The 24,685-nt window shown below is 45.6% G+C and overlaps 1 protein-coding gene across 4 annotated transcripts in view; it reads left to right on the top strand.

Annotated features, from left to right (window-relative positions):
- Positions 1-24,685, top strand: part of Nav1 (neuron navigator 1) — a 255,032-nt gene that overhangs the window by 178,288 nt on the left and 52,059 nt on the right. The gene's annotated exons all lie outside the window — the stretch shown is intronic.

Here is a 24,685-nt window from a genome sequence, read left to right as displayed (position 1 = left end):
TGCCCTATCCTGGGGCCACAGCTGCTGAGTACCTGGCTCAGTTTCTGGGCAGGTGTGCTGGGGGTGGGGGTGGGGGGCTTGGGGATGTCAGGGCGGGACCTGTCTGCCAAAGCCCAGAGAACAGAGGTCTCCTTATACCTCCCCAGGGATGGGGCTGTGGTTTCCTCTCCCTCTAAGCCCAAGATCTGCAGGCTGAATGTGGATTAGCCTCCACCAGCACGGAGAGAGGGGATGTTGTAAAGTGTGGGTCGGTCCTGGAATTGCTACACTTGAGTTATAAAGCTTAAGTACCCTGGCTCTAGTCCACAGAGGGGGAGCTTAACCCATCCATGCCTTTGCTCTGCGGACAGCTAGAAACTTCTGGAAAGGATGTTTCGCTGAAGCCAGTGGGGGATCAAAGAGATGTTTTCCCTGAGTGCTCCTGCTCCCCTCAAGCCCAGAAGAAGATAGCACCACAGCAGAGGTGTGGGGGGGGGCAGTGGAGGGGGAGAGGCCGCAGTGAGGATGCAGGGAGAATGACTTAATTGGCCCTCACTTCCTGAGACCTGCTTTTGATCGGCCCTCAGCTCCATGCCTCCTTGCCCTAGAGCAGATACCCAGGATTACAGCCCTGGAAGGATGTGTCTACTGACAGTGTCCTGCACCCCCCCCCCAACAATAGGCTCCCCTGGAGAGAACTATTTCCCCCTCCTCTGTCATTCAAATAGGAAATCTGAAGTCCTAGCTTGTAGTCCCTTCATCCCCCTACATTTCTTCCTAAGAATGGCCCGTAGGTAGAGCCCGGGAATAGGTGTGAATAATACCTGTTTACTGCCTGTGCCTCACACAACCCACAGAGCCTCGGGGCAAGTCCCTGGGACTTGGCTTGGCACACATGCAGTTCTCTGTGAGAGGACAGATGCCTGTGAGGGACCGCAAAGCCAACTTCGTTAAGGGGTTTTATGAGGCTAGACATGCACACCCCAGGCAAACCTCATTCACTGGCTCAACCTCCTCCAGCAAGACCTCTGCCCTGGCTTAGAAGGGAGGGCCAAGTGCAGTAGCGGGCTGGGGAGTCTCCTTTCTTAGGTATCCCCCTGTGCTCTGAAGCCCTGCCAAGGCTAAAGGCCTTATGGACACCCATTTCATCTTCTTGGTCATGTGGGGCGTTTTTTCTTCTTTTTTTTTTTTTTTTAAATCTCATCTCACAAATGAAAAAAAAGAGATTGAAGGTAAGTAGATCTGTCCGAGATCACAGTACAGGGACTGACTGACTAGTCATCTCACCCAGGTCTGTCTTGACTCGAAGCAGCTCTAATGACCATGATGACTGGAGACTGTTCTCACCGGCACTAGTCCAGGCCCCTGGAGATGCTAAATGCTGAAGGTTCTGAGTTGAGGCTAATTGGAGGCCTCAGCCAAGGCTTTGGGTTAGCCTCAGACTCTGGCAGGAATGTGGAAGGGGCTTCAAGTATGCTTGAAGTCAACTGGCCTGGTTTGTAAGTCAGTCTACTGCTGACTAGCTTTGTGACAGGACACAGGCTGCTAAGGCTCTGCTTCAGTTTCTCTCTTACTTACCTCCCCGGGGTGCAGAGAGGACAGTGAGGTAGTATGGGAAGCAGAGTGCTTTAAACAAAAGGGTACACAGGGCAGGTATGGACCAGGTGAGGCCCTCCCACCCACGAGAGACTCCCAGCTCTTTAGATTGTGTTTGTTCTTTTTCTTTCTTTTTCTTTTTCTTTGATTGTTGCTGTTTTTGTGTTTTTGAGACAGGTTTCTCTGTGCAGTTCTGACTGTTCTAGAACTCACTCTGTAGACCAGGCTGGCCTCTAACTCACAGAGATCCATCTGTCTCTGCCTCCCGAGTGTTGGGATTAAAGGCGTGTAACACCATGCCCGGCCTGTTTTTTCCATTTTTCAGGTTCTAAGGATGAAGCCTAACAGTATAGTAGTCCAAACAGCTCCCTGGTTTAGAATCTCTGATTTTTCCCTTAAATTCTTAATTGTCTACCTGTAGGTTTTTACTAGTCTAGTTCTATGTTACTTACATTTTAATGGCAACTCACATAAATATAGATCTTTCCTTAAAACTTGATCTGTTTTCCAAGCAGAAGTATTCATTCAGCATCTACTATGTGTGATAACTCTGTGCCAACTACTGTGCTGGTGCCAGAGAAACAGCTGAATCCCAGAGACCTGAGATTTAAGTTCTCCAGCCATTTACTTACTCTGCAGACCCAAGTGAGCCTTTCAGATGTCAGGCATGATAGTGGGAATCTAACGCTGTGCAGCAAGGCAGGCATAGACCTCACATGTCAGAAGCTTGTAGTTGTGCTGTGAAAACAGACAAGTTAATAGATGCAGTCCAGAAAGATGGCTCCGTGGGTAAAACCGCTTGTAATGCAGGTCCAGTTCCCAGATCCAAGTGGGAGGAAAGAATCAGCTTCCAGAAGTTGTCCTGACCTGCACTTGCACTTTAGGATATGCGTTCACCTGACATGCGCATATCAACACTCCCATGTATCATACATACATATACATGCGATAATAATAAACATGTAGAAGTCAGTGCAGCCACATCTCAAAATGTGAGGAATGCAAGAGAGACTGGCAGAAGGTTGCAGGGTGGTGAGGGCTTGTGGAAGGCACACAGGAAGTGGCCATCTTTGGAGGCGCCATCCTTGGAATGGCTATGAATGGCTTCATAGGGGAGGTGGCAGTTATAACTGTACCTGGAAGAGAAATATAAGACTTTTCTAGAGAGACATAACATGAATTAATTTGGGAAGAGAAAAGGGTTATGAGGGGGTGTCATCTTCCACGCTGTCTGCTTGGGTCCTCCATCAGTGTGGCTTCGTTAGTCGGACAGATTCAACCCCTGAGGCAGAGTCCTTTGAGACTGGTGTCTAATTTTTTTTTTTTCCCTGTCCAATCTGAAGAGCTCTGAGCATGATGTGACACAAGACATCTGGAAGCCTTGTATAATGCCTCTGGCTTGTTCTTTTGGGGCCTAGAGACCAGTGTCATCTCTAGTTAAGTTCAGGGAATAATAAACTGCCCTTGCCCCTGACATTAAGGCACAGTCAGATAATTCTAACTTCAGGGATTTCCTGGAAATGCTCAGCTTGTGTGTGACGCTTTAAACCATAAAAAGGCTCCTGATAACTTGGTTCATCTCTGAGAAAGGAAGGGGACAATTTGAGATATGATCTCACTCTCTAACCCAGGCTGGTCTCAAACTCCCAATCTCCCCGCGTCAGCTGGGAGTACTGGCGAGTGCCAGCCACCATACCTGGCTAGGGAAGAAATACTGAAAAGGAAAGGACGTCAATTCTTTGCCTCCCCTTCCCTCCTTGCGTGCGTATGCACACGGGTATACAACAGCCTGCTCACTGGGGTCTTTATTAAATGTTGAGCTCAGTTGAGAAATGATCAGTGCAATCCGTGGGCAGACAGAGGCATTATAAACTACATTTATAATTTATTTACTACGTATGTATGACTTACAAACTATGTTTCCTACTAGTGTATTTCTGCAGGTACCATCCGCACGGCAGTGGTTAGTGATCAAAACAAAGGGAGGGGGGGGGGAGGTGTTCATTCACCTGCAGTTCTCCGGGGACTGAGCCAGGTGCTTTATGAGTGTTATCTTGTTTACTGAGTGGCGATGGCGATACCACTGATATTGTTCTCCAAGTATGTGTTCAGGAAGGGAAGGCATTTGTCTCCTGTCTCGGCTTGTAAGTAGTGCAACAGAAATTCAAACCTAACTCTGACTGGACCCACGTGCGTTCCTCTCTGTGATATGTAAGAGTGAGGGCTTGCAGCAGAAGTCAGTTCCCTTTGGGGATGGTCACCTTCTACTAAAAAAAAAAAAAAGAGCTGCTAATGAGATTCCCCAACCTCCTGAGAAATCGCACTCCAACAAATCTGTTTATATCTGATTTTCCATATTGCCTCTTGACATGGTGTGAGTTTGTCTGGTCACACAGCTCGTAGGGTCTGAGGACCTTTCTTCATGTGACATAGGTGTGTTATTTAATAGTGGTCTTTCATTGACAACTGAAAAGCACTGATGGGATACACTGTAAGAGCTTATGTGCCATGCCAGCTTTCAATGTCTGTTTAACCTGCTTTGGATCACATTTGGATCCTGTAATAGACGCTCTCCTTTGCTGTGATAAAAACACTGGGACCAACGCAACTTAGAAAAGAAAGAGTTTATTTGTGCTTACGGTTAAGCACAAATAGGGCTAAGAGTCCATCATCGAGACAGATGAGTGTTCAGTTGTAGAGGAATAGAGTCCATCATGACGGGAAGGCATGGCAGCAGGATCAGGACCCTGAGAGCTCACATCCCTAAACACAAGGCAGATGCAAAGGAGAAGCTGGAAGCAGCCGGCCCTAGGCTTTTAATTTCAAAGTCCCTCTCCAGCAAGGCTGCACCATCTGAACTTCCCCAAGTACTCAAATGAGTGAGACATATCTCGTTCAAACCACCACAGATCTCTTCAGGTTGAGCCAAATCCTATCTGCTGAAGGGTGATAGGTACACAAGATGGGAGAAAACTCACCAGCAAGCGGTTATTAATGACCTACCCTGTGTCAAGAATTGTCTAATCATTACAAAGGAAATGAAAGTCTGCCTATTTATTCAGATCCTCAGTAGAATGAAATTAACCTGTAAGGGATTTAAGTGCTGATTGCTGACATCAGAAATAATAGTAGCTGGAAATTAGATGCAAGCAAGTCAGAAATATGAAGGGACTTTAAGTCCAGGCTGAGGAGCAATATATTAAGGGAGCAATGAGTGTTCAAAGACTGTGCGGAAGTCTGTAGAGAATGTTCTGACAGAGAGAAGTTTCTGGCATAAAAGAAGGAGGGAGAGCCCTAGGTCCCAGACACACCTTAAAGGTTTACGGGACACTGGCAACAGGCAATGTGTAAAGAACTGGTATCATACAGTCCTTCCCTCTGTTGAATTCTCAGTGCCTTCCCATTCTTGAGAACCTGTGGCTCTATGCTCCTATAAACATTGGCTTTCTGTGTGAGAAAGTGACTTTTCAAGCTTGGAACATTTCCCCCACGTTCTTTTAAATTCTTCTTCTTTTTTTTTTTTTTTTCCAAGAAAGGGTTTCTCTGTTTAGCCCTGGCTGTCCTGGAACTCACTTTGTAGACCAAGCTGGCCTTGAACTCAGATATCCGCCTGCCTCTGCCTCCCAAGTGCTGGTCCGAAAGGCGTGCGCCACCACCGCCCAGCTTTAAATTCTTTTCTAATACTATACTAGATGGTCAGGTTTTGATTCTGTAATCTGCCCATTGTATGATTAGGTTTTTCGAGACAGGGTTTCTCTGTATAGCCCTGGCTGTCCTGGAACTCACTTTGTAGACCAGGCTGGCCTCGAACTCAGAAATCCGCCTGCCTCTGCCTCCCGAGTGCTGGGATTAAAGGTGTGCGCCACCATGCCCGGCTCCATTGTATGATTTTTAAAAGTAGGGTTTTAACAGCTTTAAAACTGAAGGTTTGGAGTTATCGCTCAGTGGTCAGCCCTTACCTAACATGAAAGGCCCTGGGCTCGATCCCTAGCATACAACAATGACAGTATTTTACCAATGGGCCCTTAAGGCAAACACAGTGACCTAGATGGCAGCAGTGTTCCCCGGATATACATACTAGACTTTCTCCCTCTCTCCTTGCTCGTGGGTGGAAAAGGCTCCCTCTTGAAACCCTGTCTCATAGATACATCTCACGAATTCTAGGTTATTATCCTTGCAGTTCCAGTGGTGAGTGGAGCCCACAAAGGCCCGGTTCTCAGCAATCAGGATGCATTGTAAAGTGATCACCTTTGAGCTAGCATGAGCGGCATGTTAATTCATTAATTTTCCTCGTGTCATCATTAAGAGTCCTCCTCCTCCACTCTTAGAAATTAAATATGGAGGAGGTACAGTAATTGCACCTGTTCCCCCCCCCCCACACACACACATTATTTATAGAAATTGCTTTCAATCTATATACATGATCTTTGTGTTTGCCGTTATAGCCCAGGTGGTTTTTTATTCCAAGGTCCTTTCAGGAAACCCAGGCAAAACATCAGCATGTGGCTTGATGGCTTCTGTTCCTACCTTCAGTTGTCACACCAGAGAACCCTGAAGCTTCCATCAGACTCCACCCCTGACCTCGAAACCCCAGGGCAGGAAAGAGACCAAGCCTTCTGCTTGAGAAACTTCCCATGAGCCCCTGCAGGAGGGAGGGATCATTGCTTAGTCATGCACATGGGAGCGCTCAGGCTCTGAGACACTAATTCTGGGAATCAGCACAGAGCTCATCCCCCCCCCCCCCCCCGAGTGTCCAGTCTCCAGGGAAAGTGTTGCTGTTCTAGAGAAGTGGTGAGCCCGTAGGAGCATCCCAAAAGAAGTAGGAGCATCCCAAAAGAAGTCCTCAACTTGGTGTCTGGGTACCAATCCGCTCTGGCAAGCCTTGACTTCACTCCGTCTTCGTTTTATAAATGCAGGCTAGCTAATTCTAACTCGAAACACTTTTGCCAGCAAAACAGTACCTCCAAATACAATAACACTGGTCACAATTTTAGCCCAGAGATTCAAGGATAATCAGAATATTTATTTCTGTCAGCCTCACTTCCTTACCCACACCTCTGTCTGACATTTAGCAGGGAAATTCAAAGATGAGGCGGGGGAAACATATTGAAAGCAATAGAGGGTGGAATTTGGAGCCGTGGATGTCACTCTTGTCTTCCTGAAATGGTTTTCTGCATGTCCAGGCAGGTAGCATACCCCTGTAATCCTAGCACATAGGAGGTGGGGGAGGGGGAGGGCAGAAGGATCAGGAGTTCAAGCCCAGCCTAAGCTATATAAGACCATCTCAAAAAAAAAAAAAAAAAAAAAAGTTAAAAATAAAGTTTTGGGTTTTTTGATTTTGGTTTTGTTTTGTTTTTTGTTTGTTTTTGTTTTTTAATAAAGAGAAGGGAAAAAAGAAATGGCTTGAGCATTGGATACGGCAGAGTACCCTGCACGCACTCACTTGCTCCTCTGGCTGAGAGCATCTGCACTGGAAGCAGGAGATGCCCGCATCTCTGCTCCTACCATCACGATGACTCCTTCCCCAAGATGTGGATGCGTTTCCAAGTCTGTTTATGCCCCATGTATAATTTGATTATTAAATACAAAGAAAGTTACTTCTTATCAAAACTATTTTGGGATCCACAGAAATGCTGAAAAAGGCAGATTGCTGAGAAAACTTGATGGGAGGGGGAGAGATTAAAAAAATCTTGAAGTTGAGAGGAGATTGTAAAAGTTCTAGAGAGTGATTGCTTTCATAGTATCTTGCATTCGTTAAAATCCTGTCCCATTTTAGAGCTGACGGTGGTGGATACAGCGCGCTGTGGACCTGGGCCTGAGGAGCTGAGTTGGGAAGGCGGGAGAAACCCCGGTGGGCTCTAGGATTCTGAACTGCAGGCACTGAGGTTCGCTGGCGCCTTTCTGTGTAATTTGCTGTACAAGGACTTGTGGCTGTGAGGATTTTACACATGAGTGCCCGGGGCTCTTCCCCGGGAAGAAAGAACCTTTCTACCCTTAACGTAGGTGAGGGGCGGTCTGTACCAGATGAGTTGCAGTGTTTTCCTACGGAGGGAAACTCTCCAACTCAGAATGCTCCAGAAGGAGTGGCAGGTGGACCCTGCCAACCAAAGCAGGGTTTTACACACTGTGGTTTTCTGCTCAACACGCAAGGTAAAAGAGTTGTTCCTCCTTAACGCGAGGTTGGAAAGTGCAGGGTTAGGTCTTCACTACAGCTTCCTTCTCTTCATCTTGGCAAGTGGGACCACGGACATATTTTTAGTGTGTTCATTTTCAAATTCTTTGGAGTGATAATTGTGCAGTTTGATATTTACACACCCCTGACACTTGGCTGACGTCCAGAGCCACCTCCAAGGAGAGCTATACTGGGTCTTTGCTCTCCCAAATCTCAGAAAGGCAGGCAGAGATAAACATTGGAGTGCCCCAGGGACGGCAAGGTGGAAATGAATGGAGCCAGTACCCACCCCGCACCAGAACCTCAGAGACAGACAAACAGGATGGTTTTTTGTTGTTGTTGTTGTTGTTGTTGTTGTTGTTGTTGCTGCTGCTGCTGCCAATGGCAAGGAGTCTTCTCCAGAAACAAAACCCGTTTGATTTTGATTAACTTTCTCTTTAAATTTCAGTCTTCCTTCCACAGACTTCCTTAAAGATTATGCCAAAAGCTCAGCCTGATCTCGAAGCCTCAGAACAGATTTCATTCAGAGTTGGCCCAAGAAAAAGCTTGTTAATACCAAAGTCATTTCCTCGCCATTCATTTCCTATGTTCTCAAACTTGTTATTCCCCCTGCCACCAAGATCTGTATCTTTAGATAACGAAAACTGACCTTGCTCTTGATCTGAGGAGGTAATATGAGGTAATATAGGAGTCGGCTTTTGTTTGTTTGTTTGTTAGCGATGGGAAATCTCACTACTATAATCCAGGGTGGCCTTGAACTTATGATCCTCCCGCTTCAGGCTCCAGAGTGCTAGGATGACAGGCATGTGCACTAGCTCTGGCTTTCAGGAGACACAGAAGGAGCAGATAGATGTCTCACTGCGCATCTACCCAGCCCGTGTTTTCTATCCGGCTCTCACTGGGTGGTTTTGTTTCTGCTGTAGTGAAGGTGTTCAAACACCCAGAGATTTAATACTAACTAACCTTACCCACTGATTGGTTCCATGAGCCAAAGCTTCCAGCCGTAAGCCCCCACCCCCTACTCCCACCCCCATACCCTGGTGTGGGGGCCTCCCTGCCAGAGGTAAGAGTGTGGAGAGACTGCATTTCATTTGACTAGAAAGCACATCAGCCAGGACTTTCTACAAATACGCAAAATTGCTATTGTGGAGTATTAGAAGCCAACACCACTTCAAAAAAATGCTTATAGGTCATCATATTTGTAGGGCACTTCAGGACCCTGTACAGGATGCCTGCTTCTTGGAATTGTTGGGTGAATCTGGCGTGTGTAGGTGGGAGTTTAAGAAGTTTAAATCTTTTCAATCTGCTATTCTTCTCTTCCCCATTCATTCTTTGAGTTTGTGGCATGTTATGCCTGAGGCATAAACATGCCTTTTCCCTCCCCTGAACACCTGGTTTCTTTGTACGTTCCTTACATCACTCACTTACTGCTTAAGAATTAAGACCCCCCCCTTTGTTTCCATTCCTCTCATTGAGGTGGGCTTACTTTCACATGCATGGAAAGCTCGCTGGTGAAAACGAAGGTCTTTCACAATGCATTAGTGGGGCTTTTGCTCCAACACCGACCTTTGACCCCTGTACACAATGTAGCATTCAGCTGTCCTGTTCTCTCAAGTGAAAACCTTCAGAGCCCTCAACAAAGATATTTCACCCAGAGTAAGCCGGGCATGAACTAACTGACTTAAGATAAGGCGGTTGGTTTTGAAATAAAGATGAAGGGCAGAGGTCTATAAAAATTACAATGCCCTCCAGGGCCGAATCACTGATCTTCCCCTCCCCCCAAGGCAAGGTTGAAGACTCAGCTTCCTTGGATTACAGAGACAAGGGAACTTTCTCTTCCATGGAATTTCTTAATGGCGTCCTTTGGACAAACCTGCCCAGTGTTCCTTGGTGGGATTGATAACTGAAAAGGAGGGATCTTAGTGGGGGGGAGGGAGCTGTTGAGAATGTGCTCGTCTAGAGGACTTCTTGAGGAGCATGTATTCAAAATCCTTAGTGGACGTTCTGGACTGTGGCACAAAGGAACCAAGTCTTCCCGTGACCTTTGGTCAGGCGCTAGGGAGATAACTGGCTTCCTCTCTTCTCATTGTGTTCCCCTCACCGCTGTCTGGAAACGCAAGAGCTTATGAACAAGCTTCGGGTACTCCATCGGAAGGTTGGGTGAGGACAGGGAGGCAGAGAGGCGAGGTAGGGAAAAGGCACAGTTTGGGTTACACACACCATCGCTGAGGATTGTGTTCTGGGGATTTGCGTCTGCCAGTTTCGCAGAGCCATCCAGATTTCCGTGGTGTGAGGACTCTGTTCTTTCACTGTGTCTACCTCACAGTGGTAACTTGCAAATTTTTCCCCCACGAAGCTTTATTTTTGGAGACCACTGTAATTTACATGCTGGGACCTATTATTAACTGCTAGTTTTATGCTGTTATTGGAAATCTTTACATTAGGAAAGAATGTATGGGCTGTGCTTTGGGTGATGGGAGGCTCAAATGAAAGGTTACCTCGTACAGTCTCGAGGATCTGTCTAGGATGTGAGAATGGATTAGAAACCATTTGCTTTCCCCCAACTGAAGAAAATCCTGCTGGTCCCACTTGACTCTCTTCCCAGAGGAGAAGCGCCATGTGTCTAAGGAAAAGTACCTATTTCATGGGGTGAAAAAAAAAAAAAAAGATGATCATGTAATAGTTTTTAAATAGCCTGTTTCTGAGCCAGTGGAGCATAAATGCTGCCCCTGTAAGGGCCACATTGCATATTTTATAAATGTAAAAAGCAGAAGCAGTTGTGCTATATTAAATTTCAGCCCATAATTGAGTAACTAGAGAAGCCTCTATTTAATTAAATCCCACTATCCAGTGTATGACAGGAAAATTTAGTGACCTTCTGTTTGACTGCTGTCTGGGGCTGACAAGTGGTCAGAGTATGTCTTTCAGGCTCCCTTCTCAGAGACAAGGCTTGGGCGATGTGCTAACTCAACAGCACATCTGTAGTGAGTCCTTAAAAATGGCTACGCTCAGTTCACACAGTGTTCTGTGGGCAGAAGAAGTGTTTCCTCCAGGAATGGCAAGGCTTCGGGGTCTTAAGAGGTTCTTTTAGTAGGTCAAGTAATTTTACAAACAGTTACAGCAGACGCTCCTTCCACCATGCTGTTTTTTTAAACCTGTTCTGAGCCACTGTGTAAGAAAACCTTCTAGAAATATACTGGGGGCTTCTATTTAGCAAGTAAATATATGGGGTTATTTATTTACTTATTGTTTGATTCATTGGTTTTTCAAGACAGGGTTTCTCTGTGTAGCCCTGGCTGTCCTTATAGACCAGGCTGACCTTAATGCCGAGATCCTCCTGCCTCTGCCTCAGGAGTGCTGGGATTGAAGGCAAGCACCTCCATTCTCACCTTAGATGGGGCTATTGTTGTCAGTCTAAAGAGGAATCTAAGAAGGAGCTGGGCTGAGGTTCCAAGTACAGAAGCTATTGGGTTAAAACACTAGGCAGAGTTAGGTCAGGTGAATGTCCAAAGCTAGAACTTAGGATAAGATGAAGAAAACAACTAGCAAATATTGTTTTTCTGAACTGTCTTCTTTTCTGATACGTACCCAGTAGTTGCTGTGTCTGTTTGGGAGAAGATATTTTCATATGGACACTGTGATTTGTTTGGAACCAGTAACTGTCATATATTGACCAAACCCTTATCTCATACTCTGTAAGAAGATACTCTCCTATCATGGCTGCCATGATGAGACTCTTGGCAGAACAGACAGAAGAAAGTCGAGCTGGGTGTGATAGTGCATATCTGTGTCCTAGGACTTGGGAAACGGAGGCAGGAAGATTCTGAGTTCGAGTTCTGTATATGGGATACATCCATAGTGAGTAAAAAGTAAAAAGCGATTTTTTTTTTTTTTTTTTTTTTTTTTTATATTTTGTTTTTTTTTTTTTTTTTTTTACTATACAGCAAGTTCTTATCTCAAAAGTGGAGGAGGGGCATGCTGGGGGTGTAGCACATCAGTAGAACACTTGCCTGGGTTCCGTCCCCAGCACTGCCAAATAAATAAGTAAAGTTAAGAGGCACATCACAGTCCAGTGCATGAACAGAGAGGAAAGAGTTGGGATAAGGAGAAACAGGAGAAGAGCGTTGTCCCTGGGGTGGGCACACAGAGGATTTTAAGGTTGGTTCAGATGCAGCCCAGAAGTCAGAAAGGTGTACCTAAAGTGCCCCGATTGGATTAGCGTATAGATTAGCATATAGTAGCATATAGGTCTTTGCTAGCCTGCTAAGTTCCAGTGTGTGGAGGGAAGATGGCGCAGTACCAAGCAAAGGTAGTTGAGAGATCTGAGGGTGGTTAGCAGGTACAGCTGCAGACTTCGTGCTGTGGCTCACGTGGTCTACAACTCAGGACCCAGCAAAGCCCAGGCATGGCTATCTCCGCCTGTTCTGTGACTTCTCTAAGCCCATGGTCTGTTAGGATACTACAGTTTGTGTTATTTCTACTGCATGGGCAACTTGTTTTGTCCTGCTGCTTTAACCAGTTTCCTCAGGCCTTGTTCTTAGTTGTTTTGAGACAGGGTCTTGTTATATAGTTCAGGTGGCCGAGCCCTGGTGATCCATCCCCCTGGATCAGCTCAGGAGGGGCGTCGTTACAAGCATGTACCCCAAGTCAGCTTTAATTTGATTTTCATATAGAAGAATCGAGGTGGTGTGGTTTGTAAAATTTGACAACTTAGGTACTCCTCATATCCGTTCTTAAGCGTGGCAAAAGACCCATAAGGCAGAGAACTTAAAGAGAATTCTTTTTTTTTTTCTATCTACTTGCCTCAGAACTGTTTAAACTGCTGGGGGGGGGGGGTGTTTCTAGGAAACAGAGGGAAAACAGACAAATGAGAACACAGAGCAGGTTTATATGGAAGTATGTGACGCTTCAGTCCTCATGTGACCCCACCCCCACCCGCCCAGGTTTACCCAGTCTTCAGCGTTATAATCATATTTCAGACACATGACAAGCATGGCTCCCGAATCCTTCATACTGCCTTATTTATTCTCCAACAAAGCTACCTTACCACCCCTTCATGTTATTTTATGTATCGCTACGTGAGGCCTGAGAAGTGTGCATTGAGAAATGTCCATGGCCTTGCACATCTGACCACTAAAGCTTTGCCCTTTCTGCACACACAGGTTGATGATATCCTGGGTGGTGGCCAAGCAGGGAAGCCGGCTCCTTAATAATCCCTCAAAATCCCCACTTCCTTGCCGTTTGCTTTTAAGTTAGTGGGTTTTGCCTTCACTTGACTCCTTATGTTGAAATTCTCTGCATTTTCACCCTGAAGAAAAATTCCTCCTCCAGACCACATCCAGCAGTTTTTAAGACTTCTCCAGGGGTTTGAAAATGGGACAAAACTAAGCAACCCCGCCCCACTCCCACCCCACTCCACCCCACCCCAGCCCAACACCTTTCTTTGTCAGTCTTTGTCATTGACCAGAAAAGGCTTCTCTCCTGCCCCAAGGTTTCCTTCTGTGATGACAGACACGGGAAGCAGGTGTGGTGTTCAGTCTGTTAAAACATGCTTGCTATAAAAACAGCAGCGCTTTGCTTCTGGATCTTAGCAGCCCACAGTGTCAGCATTCTGACAAGGAGGCTCCTCCCTGGAAGCTCTCCCTTTTCAGCAGCCGGCACCTGTGGCTTTACTCTTAGGCCAAGATACTGACTCCTCCTCAAGATCCCTGAAGGGAAGGAGTTCCACATTGGATATTGTCTTGATATACAAAGTCCACACACATTGTAGTTCATTTCTTTTTTGTTTATCTGGTTTATTTAGTTTAATATGGTTTCATTAATTTATTTATTCACTTTACATTCCAATTGCTGTCCCGCCCCCCTACACCCACCCCTGTCTTTTTTTTTTTTTTTTTTTAAAGATTTATTTATTTATTATATGTAAGTACACTGTAGCTGTCTTCAGACACTCCAGAAGAAGGCGTCAGATCTCGTTACGGATGGTTGTGAGCCACCATGTGGTTGCTGGGATTTGAACTCAGGACCTTCAGAAGAGCAGTCGGGTGCTCTTACCAGCTGAGCCATCTCACCAGCCCTTGTTTTGTTTTTTTGAGACAGGGTTTCACTGTATAGCTCTGGCTCTCCTGGAGCTATGTAGATCAGGCTGGCCTCAACTGCACAGAGAGCTACCTGTCTCTGCCTCCTGAGTGCTGGGACCTAGCTGTGTAAACCAAATCTTCAATGGATTCATCAAATGATGTTCTCTAAAACTAGCTGATAGGTACATCTGCCACTAACCTGGGAAAATATTTTGGGCTAATTTTCATCAAGTGTGGCACAAGAATTTTACATTTCCTCTTGAACTGTGGCTCTTGGCAGAATTTCTTCTACACTGGGGAAGGACTTTCATGTCTACCTCATACGGTAGGAGGTAGGCATGGATAGATCTATCCCACAGTCCCGGTCCATGGATCTCTACTTCCTGATACAGAATCATCTCACACAATCTGGATTAAACTCCTGATTTTGTATCACTGTAAAGTAAATGTTTTCTTGGACACAAGAAGTCCAATGAGCAATGGCCTGGGCAGGACTTCCTATAATAAGGACACATTGGCTGCCAAGTTGACCCCAAAACTTAAACCTTGGGGAGCCAGCTGGTTGACAACTTCAACTCTGAGTCCTAACTCAGAAGCTGCTAAAACCTCAGGCCGTGGAGACAAAGCACTGATTGTGTGTCTGGCTCACCTAATCTTAGTGGATGGAGATGCAGATGATCCAGCCCGTTGGTGGTGGTTATGGAAGGTCTTGCTTGCATCCATGTGTGCAATGACCCCTGTTGGTTCACCCTGTACCTCCCTCCTCCCCCAAGGAGCACAGAACATTGACCTCGGCCAGATAGCTCCATATTGTGATCCCACGTGTGGAAAGATTCATCCAGCACTTCCTGCTCCCCTGACACAAGAGAGTCGGGTTTGAAATCTTGTGCAAAGCTTCCCTTTCCAGAAGGTTGCCTCTAGGATTATGGAACCTGGTAATTCCTCTGTACGTTTTCCTAGGAGGAAGATGCTAGACTAGAGAGGTACAGAAATAATGACCTGTCTGCCAGATACAGGACTGTGGCTGCGTCGGCTGACACCTGAGCACAGTTGGTTTTCTCTCCACTGATTTTATGTGATGTCTGAGAATACACACTGATCTCTCCTTGGAAGTTGTGGAAGGGTTCTGTTAAGTTACGTGGCATATCCTGCAACCCCATTTTGTTAAAGCCCTGTTGTTGTTACTAGGAACATGGCCACTGCTTCAAGCCCACTGTGTTTTAGTGTGCAGGCTTTTTGAAGTCTGGGAACTAACCTCCTTGCCTTTTTACAATCCTGAATGCCACAAATCTGGCCATGAGTGACTGTTGAGGTTTGGGGGAGAAGTAACAGAGGAGATACAAATTAAGTTTGACTCAAAGACAATGTTTCTATGCAAGGAGCCCCTGTAGATGCATAAGTGGAGCTGCAATGGAACGCTGCTGTTTATGCTCTCAGAAGTGATGCTGAATGCCCCCAGGGACTACCCCGACTTCAGTTATCTGTCTTACGTTGGGAGTACTTAAAGTGCTGTTAAGAACCAGACAATTTTTATATTAAGCTTGTATTTTTTTTTCCTTACTAATCATGTACCCTTAAGCACGAAATCTTACATTTCAATTCTCTTATGGGTAAAATATTTATCTCAAGATCTATATGAAAATTTAACAAGCCACGCGTGGTAGCACACGCCTTTAATCCCAGCACTCGGGAGGCAGAGGCAGGCGGATTTCTGAGTTTGAGACCAGCCTGGTCTACAAAGTAAGTTCCAGGACAGCCAGGGATACACAGAGAAACCCTGTCTTGAAAAACCAGGAAAAAAAAAAGAAAATTAAACAAAATTGTATATGTCCTGTATGTCTCTCTGCACGTATGTTTAAGTACCCAGCAGAGTGCTTGGCAGAACATAAGTGCCAAGCATACAGTAATTATCATTTTAATAATGATACCTGGTGATAATCATACAAAATATATTTGCATCAATTAGCATACATCTTGCCATCGCACTAAAAATATAATGTAAAGATGCATGCTCTTAACAGAAATAAGTACCATAGGTGATTATAAAAAGGCAGCATATTGAGGATACTTTTCACAGTGAGTCCTTCATAATCACTGGTTTCCAAGGTGCACTAATGAGTGGAGAAGTAGAAAATTGATTTGATACCAGCTAGTAGACTGATAAACAAGTGGGTACTTAAACAGCTTTGTGGACTCCAGAATTTAGAGCATGCTGGGTGCTCAGTAGTGTGATACAATGATCTTTTAAGGCTCCTTGGTACCCTCTTCTCAGTTCAGTATCATTTAAGTTGGTTTCCCACCAAGCCATCTTACATTTTGGTAAAACCGTAGACTCGCTGCATCTTTCTCCAGCATTGCAGAGGTTCTGTTGGTTAAGTCAGACTGGCTGGGTATAAGTAATGGCTAATGTTGAGTCACACGCCAGCCTGCCCGATGATTAAGTGAACAGAACAGCAGTTTCCCACAAAGCAATCTCAGACTTACGTGGATCGTTCTGCTACAGTGGAAATCTTGACAGTCGAATCTAGATGAAAAGGCAGTTCAACAACAAAGGGAAGCCCGTCCTTAAGTCTTCTACCTCCCTCTGCCATTTCTCTTGGAATAATCCTATTGGTGCCTGCCAGGTGAGGGATCCGTAAACTACCCCATATGTAACAAAGTACCGAACGCATCCCATGAGGCTGCTGGGGTTATAGTCTCCTGTGAGAGGACAGAAAGGGAGGAAAATCATCATTATCCTGCCCCCCCATCTCTGTGGTCACTGCCAGCTTACATCCTTGATAAGTGTAATGGAATTTAAATGAGATTGCAGAAGTTTGGGGGATGAAGAACTCTAGCCCAGGTCACTGGGGTCAGAACTTCCAAGTCGGCCTCCTGGGGATTACACAGGCCGAATTGTGCAAAGTGTTCTCATCTTTTATCTCATTTTATCTCAAAAAAATATCTCTGGGATATTTTTTTCTTCTTCTTCTTCTGTGTTTAGAGAAAAGGCACCAAGTATTTTTGTGTGACCCCCCGTATCTGACTTGTATTATAATGGCATTCTTCATTCAAGGTTGTTCTCTGAGTGTCTCCTGAGACATCTCAAGAGGATGGATTCCCGAGAGGAGCAGTTGTGCTTTGTAGAGGGTTGGTTTCTCCCTGTTGTTTTTGAAATGGAAAACACATAGTTTAACTTGTAATAAACACTTCAGTGTTTATTGTGGTTATGGCGAGTCCCAGGGTTTGGATGGCCTTCATTTAGGTATACATCAGACTGGCACATTGCTTGCCCCTGACTTGAATCAAGACCCTACCTTCCCAAGCCTCCTCTCTCTCCCAGGCGTTGTTCTGGCCTTCAGTATGACTGCACAGACAGGCTTGAGGATTTTTCTGTGAAGGTTTTTTTTGAATTTGGGATTTGTTTCTATTTTGCTGATTTTTTTTTTTTTAAAAGTTCCTTATTTTGTTTTTCTTTGGTAGATTAAATGTGGACAGCATTAGGGTAATTATTAGCAGAAAAGCTTTGGATGAGTCACAAGCTCTGTATTTGGAATCAAGATACAAAAATTTTTGGTTAAACAAGGAAGCTTGGTAATGTTGTCCATGCATACGTTTGGAAGCTCTGTGAGAGAAGATGGGAGGGAGACTTCCTGACAGAAAGGAGACCTAAGGAGAACAAGGACATCCTGGGATAGAGGGGGGGAGGGAGGGAAGGGCAGAGGGGGAGAGAGAAAGAGAGAGAGAGAGAGAGAGAGAGAGAGAGAGAGAGAGAGATTCAAAGGGAGCTCCAGGCAGCTGGCTTGTTTTGTGGTGGGAAGCCTCACTCCTCAGAGCGGGGCTCCCAGGGTCTAGGTGTTTATTGCCAGATCAGCAGTTCACACCACTAGCCTGGCCCAAAACTCTTGGAGGGGCTGCCAGAACTGCTTAGCGAGGGATTCCTGAGCCAGGGGTATGAATGGAGGGACTACATCCTGTCCCACCGGCTCCTCCTACCACTCACTCCACTAACGGAGACAGGCTATGACGATGAATGACAGCCTTTTAATATCCAGGACTTTTATTTGTTGCCATATGTGTACCTAGAACATGGGTAGGACACGGGCACTCTACATGACTTCTTCCAACCTGTCTGTGTGGCAGGATTTGTGTTTCTGACTAAAAAGGGCTTTTGTCCCTGTCAACCCTACATGATTGAGTCCATGAGGTACAAGTATGCTTGAATTGCATCCTGCTTCAAGCTGTCACCTGCTTCTAGAGTGGGGACCAGCGGTGAGGTGCAGGCAACACTCGGGGCTTTTTTTCTTGCCTGTCACCTCCCCCACCCTATGGTCTCCGAGTCCAGTGGAACCAGTAACACTACTGGCAGTCTTGTTGGGACTTGTGGACAGCTTAGGCCAGAAGGGCTCCAGACTGGTAAAAAGTCGGAAGCTAAGAAGTCATTGCTTTTCTGTAAGTGTTTGTCTGTCTGGTGGGGACTCATTAGCTTCTGGTTTACAGAGCTTTTGGTTTGATCCTTGGATTGTTTCTAGAAACAAGGTTTTGCTACGAAGTCCTGGCCGGTTTCACACTTGACAAATCTTCCTGACGCCACCTCCCAAGCACTAAGATTACAGGTGTGTGCCACTCTACCCCCTTTAGGGTCTTTTCAGATCCGTCTCAGGCCCATTGGGCCAGCTCTGTCTCACAGATATCTGTAAGACATATCTGTCTATGATTGAAAAAAAAAAAATCAAAAGAAGACTGTTTCATGACATATGAAAAAAATTTTTAATCATTTTATTCATTTACATTTCAAATGATGTCTCCTTTCCCGGTTACCCCCCATAATGAAAAATTGAAATTCATATTCCAATATCCATAAATAAAGTTATATGGGAGCATAGCGATTTGTCTTGATGGCCTTCCTGCTCCTTCTGCCAGCGGGACAGAAACCGTATGTCCTACAGAGGCCAACTGGAAACAGTTCCTTTCTTCACAGGAAACAGGCCCTTCCCTGAGATTTCTGTCACATGCCTCTTACTTCTTGTTGGTTTGTAAGAGATGTGGAAATACTACCACTGCGTGACTCACTCCTTTTCACCTTACCAGAGACCTTGGAATTGTGCCTTGCTCTCCTGAGGAAGGCTGTCAGGGAGCCTGAGTGGAAGGCTCAGCAGGAAGTACCTTATGAACCCAGATCAAATGGTTCGTCCTCCCAGATGTCTACAGCATAGAGTGTCTACATTAGAGAAAAGGGGGCATCCCAGCTTCCAACTTCTAGAATGAAGACGTTTTTCTTGACCAAGAGTCAAAGCAATATTGTCTGTGTCAGGGCCTGATGGTGCGCATCTACCTTTAATCCTAGCGCTCTGGAGGGAGAGACGGGCAGATCTCTGTGTGAATTTCAGTCCAGTCAGAGCTACCTAGTATGACCTTGCCCTGCCCCAAACTCTACATTTTTCTTGATGTTTAGCTTTCTGAGCATTTTGGTTAGTAGGAGTTAAATGATGTGTCTATATTTGGGGAAACTGAGGGCAGGACAAACACTAATTTAACATTCGTAACAAAGCCGAGTGAAGATAGAAACGTATTTCCTGTGTTCCACAGCAGGCTCCTTTAAAGGTGAACTTGATGGCATTCCTGTGAATTTTACCCGTCTTGTTTTGTTTGTTTTGTTTTTGGAAATGGATTTCCAGCTACATGACAGCCTCTTGAAGACTTTCAATATCCTGACTTGGGAACATCTGAACAGGAAAATGCCTTGATTTTTTTTTTTTTTTTTCACTCCTGCCCCTTTGAAAGAAGTCAGAGAAGGAGAACAGGAAAGACTTGAGGCAGGAGAAAGGGAAATCTCTGAAACCCGAGGCAAGTCGCGGCCGGCGGCATCAGCATGCCTCGCCCACAGTTGGTCCTAATTAAGGAGACTCCCGTTGAACAGCTCAGCTTTCTGCTTTGTGCTCTGAGCTCTGGCCCGCCAGCTGACATGGCAAAGCCTTAACCTCCATCTCGGAAACTGTCTCTCATGTCTCCCCTTATATCCTCGCTTCTCTCTCTCTGTCCCCTGCTACCCTACAATTACCCTCCGCCACATGAAACTCCCAATAAAACATATCGATACCTCTAATCCAATTACCTCCATGTTGTCCCACAAAGCGCCATCCATGCTGTCTGCTGGGGTGGATGAGTGCATGAAGTCTTTTGGGGAGCACTCACAGAGCATGATTTTGTCGCAGAGACGATTTCCCTGCAGTCAAAGCAGCCACGATAGATAATTCCTTCCACTTCAGCCTGACTCTTTGGCTCTCCCGTACTGCAGCTTCTACCCATCCGTAACTGACGGAGTTGCTTTAGAATGTTTTGTTTTTGTTTTCCGGACGTGATTAAAGATCTAGTGTTGGGGGCTGGAGAGATGGCTTGGGGGTTAAGAGCACTGACTGTTCTTCCAAAGGTCCTGAGTTCGATTCCCAGCAACCACATGGTAGCTCACAATCATCTGTAATGGGATCCAGTGCCCTCTTCTGGTATGTCTGAGGACCGCTGTAGTGTCCTCATATACATAAAATAAATAAATCATAAAAGAAATTTAAAAAGCGCATCTAAGTTAAAAAGATCTAGTGTTGGGCCCTGGAGGTGCTCAACAGGTGAGAGGGGCTCCTTAGCCTAAAGTCTGAGAACTTTAGTTCCATTCCTGGGACAGACATGGCAGGAGGAGAGAACCCTCTCCTGGAAGTTGTCCTCTGACCTTCTTACATACACCGTGGTGTGTGCACATCCATCCACACACAGACACACATAGATTACAGGTAGATAGATATCTAAGATCAATCGCACAGATACACAAACAACCTAACAAACAAGTAAATGTAAGCCTTTTATTTTTAAAAAGCCCTAAAAGTAGCTAAGCACAGCATTTGGGAGCCTGATGCAGGAGGATTACTATCAGTTCCAGGTCAGGCTTAGCTACATAGTGAATTCCAGACCAGCCTGGACTACAGAGTAAGATCTTATTCCAATAAGTAAATAAATGCCAGGGGTAGAAAAAGTTCTGGGTTGAAAAGTAGCCTGAATCAGGGAAGCAGTCCTGTCCACCGTAAGACAGTGGGGTAATGTGTACATGAAACTGTTAATATCCATCCCTTAATGCTTGCGGGAGTCTGCTTAGGCTGCCATGATAACATAACACAGGCCACGAGGCTTAAACAACATATATATCTTTTTTCAGAGGTCTGAAAGTTCCAGGTCAGGGTGCAATTGGCGTTGGTTTCTGGTGGAGCTACTCTTCCTGACTTGTAGACTGCTGCCTCCCCACTGTGACCACACTGAAAGAAGGCTCTGGGCTTTCCATCCTCAATAGGATATCGCCCCTATGGGATTAGAGCCCTACCCTGTGACCTCATCCCCATCTCTAAATATTAGTCACTAGATGAATTGGGGGGGGGGGGGGCAACGGCGAAGGCGCAATTCAACCCGAAACAACATTTGGCTGGAGATGAAGCTCTGTGCTTAGCAGGTTCAGGTCTCTGGTTTCAGTCACCAGCACCAAAGCAAAAGGCTCTGAATGTTAATGTTTTCCTTGGGCGGGGGAGGGGAGGGGTGGGGGGGGGCATAAACACCAGTCGGTGTCTAGAAGGAAGAAAGTGTGATGGTAGACATCTTTAATCCCAGCACTCAGGAGGCAGAAACTCTAGATCTCTGTGAGTTTGAAGCCATCCAAGGGTACATAGTGAGACCATGCCTCTAAATACACACACACACACACACACACAAATAAATAAAACAAATAAAATTTAAAAGATGCAATGAGTAAGGCAGAGTGTTATTGGAGGGAAGATGAGAAATTTAAAGGAAAGTCTCTGGATCACGCATATGTTTAGACTCTTGAAAGTGTCATCAGATACCAGAACCTTGGGCACAGAATTCTGTAAGTAACTATAAGGACTCCTGGCCCTCCAGACTGTAAGTGCCATTGTCCTAACAGACTGACCATAAAGCATCGTCTGGTCACTGTGCCTTTATTTGTTCGCCGTGCCATTCTACCTAGGACTGGACCTTTAGAGACCCTAATGCCACTACTTAGACATATCAGACGTTTAGGAGAGAGGGTGAGTGAGGGCGTGTGGGGACCGGAGCAAGGAAGAGTTGACAAAGTTGACGAGAGTTGGGACCAGGCAGGCAGATGTTTTCTTGATTTTTCTGTTACTTCATCAAAAAGAGCAGCAGAAGTGCCCTGGTGTGCGTCAGAGTGGCATTGTACTCCGGTGGTGTGCTGTGGTGTGCTAGTTCTGTGTTTATTTACACCAACTCCCTTTCTAAATGCCTTAGGGGACCCTGGCAGACACTTTAGAAATTATGGCTGAGTGACTTGAGAAAAGGGTAGCGATGGAAACCTGCGATTCTAGAGCTGAACAGAATGACCAAGGGAGGGTAGGGCATGGGGGATGGGGGTGAGCAGGACATAGGACATGGGGGAGGGGGGATACTTGTCTTGACTTTCCCTTCAGCTAGGTTTGGTCTCAGAAATATTTCCAAATTCTGCAAAACTAACCTTGTAGTTTTCCTAAGTTGACTCTAGGTCAGAATCTGTTTCTAAATGTGGCAACAGATACCCTCAAGTGGTGGGCTCCCTGCCTACAGTAACTTCTTCCTTTGCTTCTTTATTTAATGGCCGGTGACAGATCAGTAGGACTTAATTCTGACTTCAGGGACCCCTAATTCATTCTTGTGAAGTAAGGCTCAGCATCTGGGAGCTGGGATGATTAATCAAACAGTTCTGTTATTCAGACTGAACTTCCGACCGTGTGATGGTTTGAAGGGGAAATGTCCCAGCTGTGGTACTGTTTTCGAGGGTGGCAGAACCTTTAAGAGGGAGCCTCACTGGAGGAAGGGGATCACTGAAGGTAAGGGAGTATGGCCTGGCCCCACTTTCTGTTCTTTCTCCCTTTCCTGCGTGAGGATACAGTGTGGCTGGAAACAGCCAGCTAGGCGGTTCCCTCACGATGGACCGTGTCCCACCCCTTCCGGAACTCTGAAGCAAAATAAACCTTTCTCCCTTACATTGCTCTGGCCAAAATATTTTGTCTCAGCAGCGAGAAAGTCATTAAATCAGAAAGAGCTTTTAATGACTAACACTATCAGTTTTCTAGGTTGGAGTAGTGTGCCCTTACTGCTAATCCATCTTGAAGTCGAGTTCTCCTGTGCAATCCTCTAAGTTTGTCTACCCGTTCTTCAGGGTTTCTTCTTGGTGATCTTTACCTTTGCTGAAAACTTGACATAGCTCCCAGTTTAAAACAACCTGGTACTGGCACCCTTCTGCTCCAGCGCCTTCTCTCACTCTGGGGCCGAACCCATCCTTCCCTCCCATTGTCTGGCCTTGTTGGCCAGATTCGCCTGGCTTGCCGCAGGCCCTGCCAAGCCACAGACAAGTAACGGAGCAGACATTCTACTCCCCCTCGCTCCGGGAGTCCTCCGAGTCCCCACGGGGGTGAGAAGCAAGAGAGATAACTGACTTTAAGGATAGCTTTAGATGGTCTTGGTACACTGTCAAAGCTAAGCACCGCATAGTTGCCCGATTTTGTTATAATTCTTCCACTGCTGCTACGTCTCTCGCCAGCTTGTCCCTGCCTGCCTCCCTTTTTCTTTTACACTGAGCCTCACTCACTAACGTGCCTTGCCACCCTCCTGCCTAAACCAGCAGGTGCTGTCACTCACGGCCCGGTTGTCTTTTTTGGAAAACACTCTTACCTTTTTCACCTCCTAAATATTCCCTGAAGACCATGGCTACAAACCCAGTGTGTGCCCTAACAGTTCTTCCACGTTTGGTGTCAGTGAGGACAGATGCAGTTCAGCCACACACTGTAGCCTTCTCAGGTCATGACTGCTACAGCCATTAATGAATTGCAGTTCCTCTAAGCTGACATCTAGAGCAGTGACCTACAGCTTCTTATGTAGGACAGAGCTTTCCAGTACAAACGAAATGCAAGCCCCGTGTGAAACTTTAAACTTTCTAGTAGAAACAGTTTTTAAAAGCAGGAGAGATTAGCTATGTTCTTTTAAACGGAATACATCAAAAATATTGTTTTAAAATAGAACTTCTATGAAAATTATTAATAAAGATTTTTTCCCATTTTTTTTCTTCCTACTACGTCTTTGAAACCCCACTTAATCTCAGCTTGAGCTTGCCACATTCCAGGTACTCTGTGACAACAGGGTCAGCACAGATCTAGATCAGCACACTGCTTTAAAAAAAGAGGAAAATTTAAAACAATTCAACAAGCTGTGCAGCCAACTCCCATCACTGTGGACAGGACCCAGGCACCATGATGGATTGTGCACTCTTAAACCTGGAGCCAAAATAAACCAAAATGGGAGGGAAGCTGAGAGGCAGTGAACAAGGGAGTCTGTTTGCTGGAGCCACCCATATCCCCGTGACTCTGAGTCACCCCGGGGGAAGCATGGAATCTCACCTCCCTGAAGAACGAACAGAAGACAAATGAATAGTGAGATCTCTTTGCGATCCTAGATTTGTTGAATTAAGAGTCCCAAACATGTTCCCTTGTTCAAATGCATTGACTTAGGCTTAGCCTGAGACAAATAGTTCTTGGTGTCATTTGCTTGAGATTTCATAGCTTTGTCTCTTCCTAACAGGAGCTTATTACACACTGCTAGACTTTTAAAGTAAATGAGTGCTAATGTAAAGTCCAGACAGAAACATAAACATTTAATGTTGAATTATTTTTACCTATAAGAAGTTTTCTTATGACTGGACCTATTCCATCCGTTCATGGGGATATCTTTTTCATTCTCCTAATTTTCTTTTCTTTTCTTTCTTCTTCTTCTTCTTCTTCTTCTTCTTCTTCTTCTTCTTCTTCTTCTTCTTCTTCTTCTTCTTCTTCTTCTT

The sequence above is a fragment of the Mus pahari genome, chromosome 5 (assembly GCF_900095145.1).
Source record: "Mus pahari chromosome 5, PAHARI_EIJ_v1.1, whole genome shotgun sequence".
In the NCBI taxonomy this organism is placed as follows: Eukaryota; Metazoa; Chordata; class Mammalia; order Rodentia; family Muridae; genus Mus; species Mus pahari.
The sequence above is the reverse complement of the archived record's forward strand: the minus strand, read 5'-3'. Positions and strand labels throughout refer to the sequence as shown.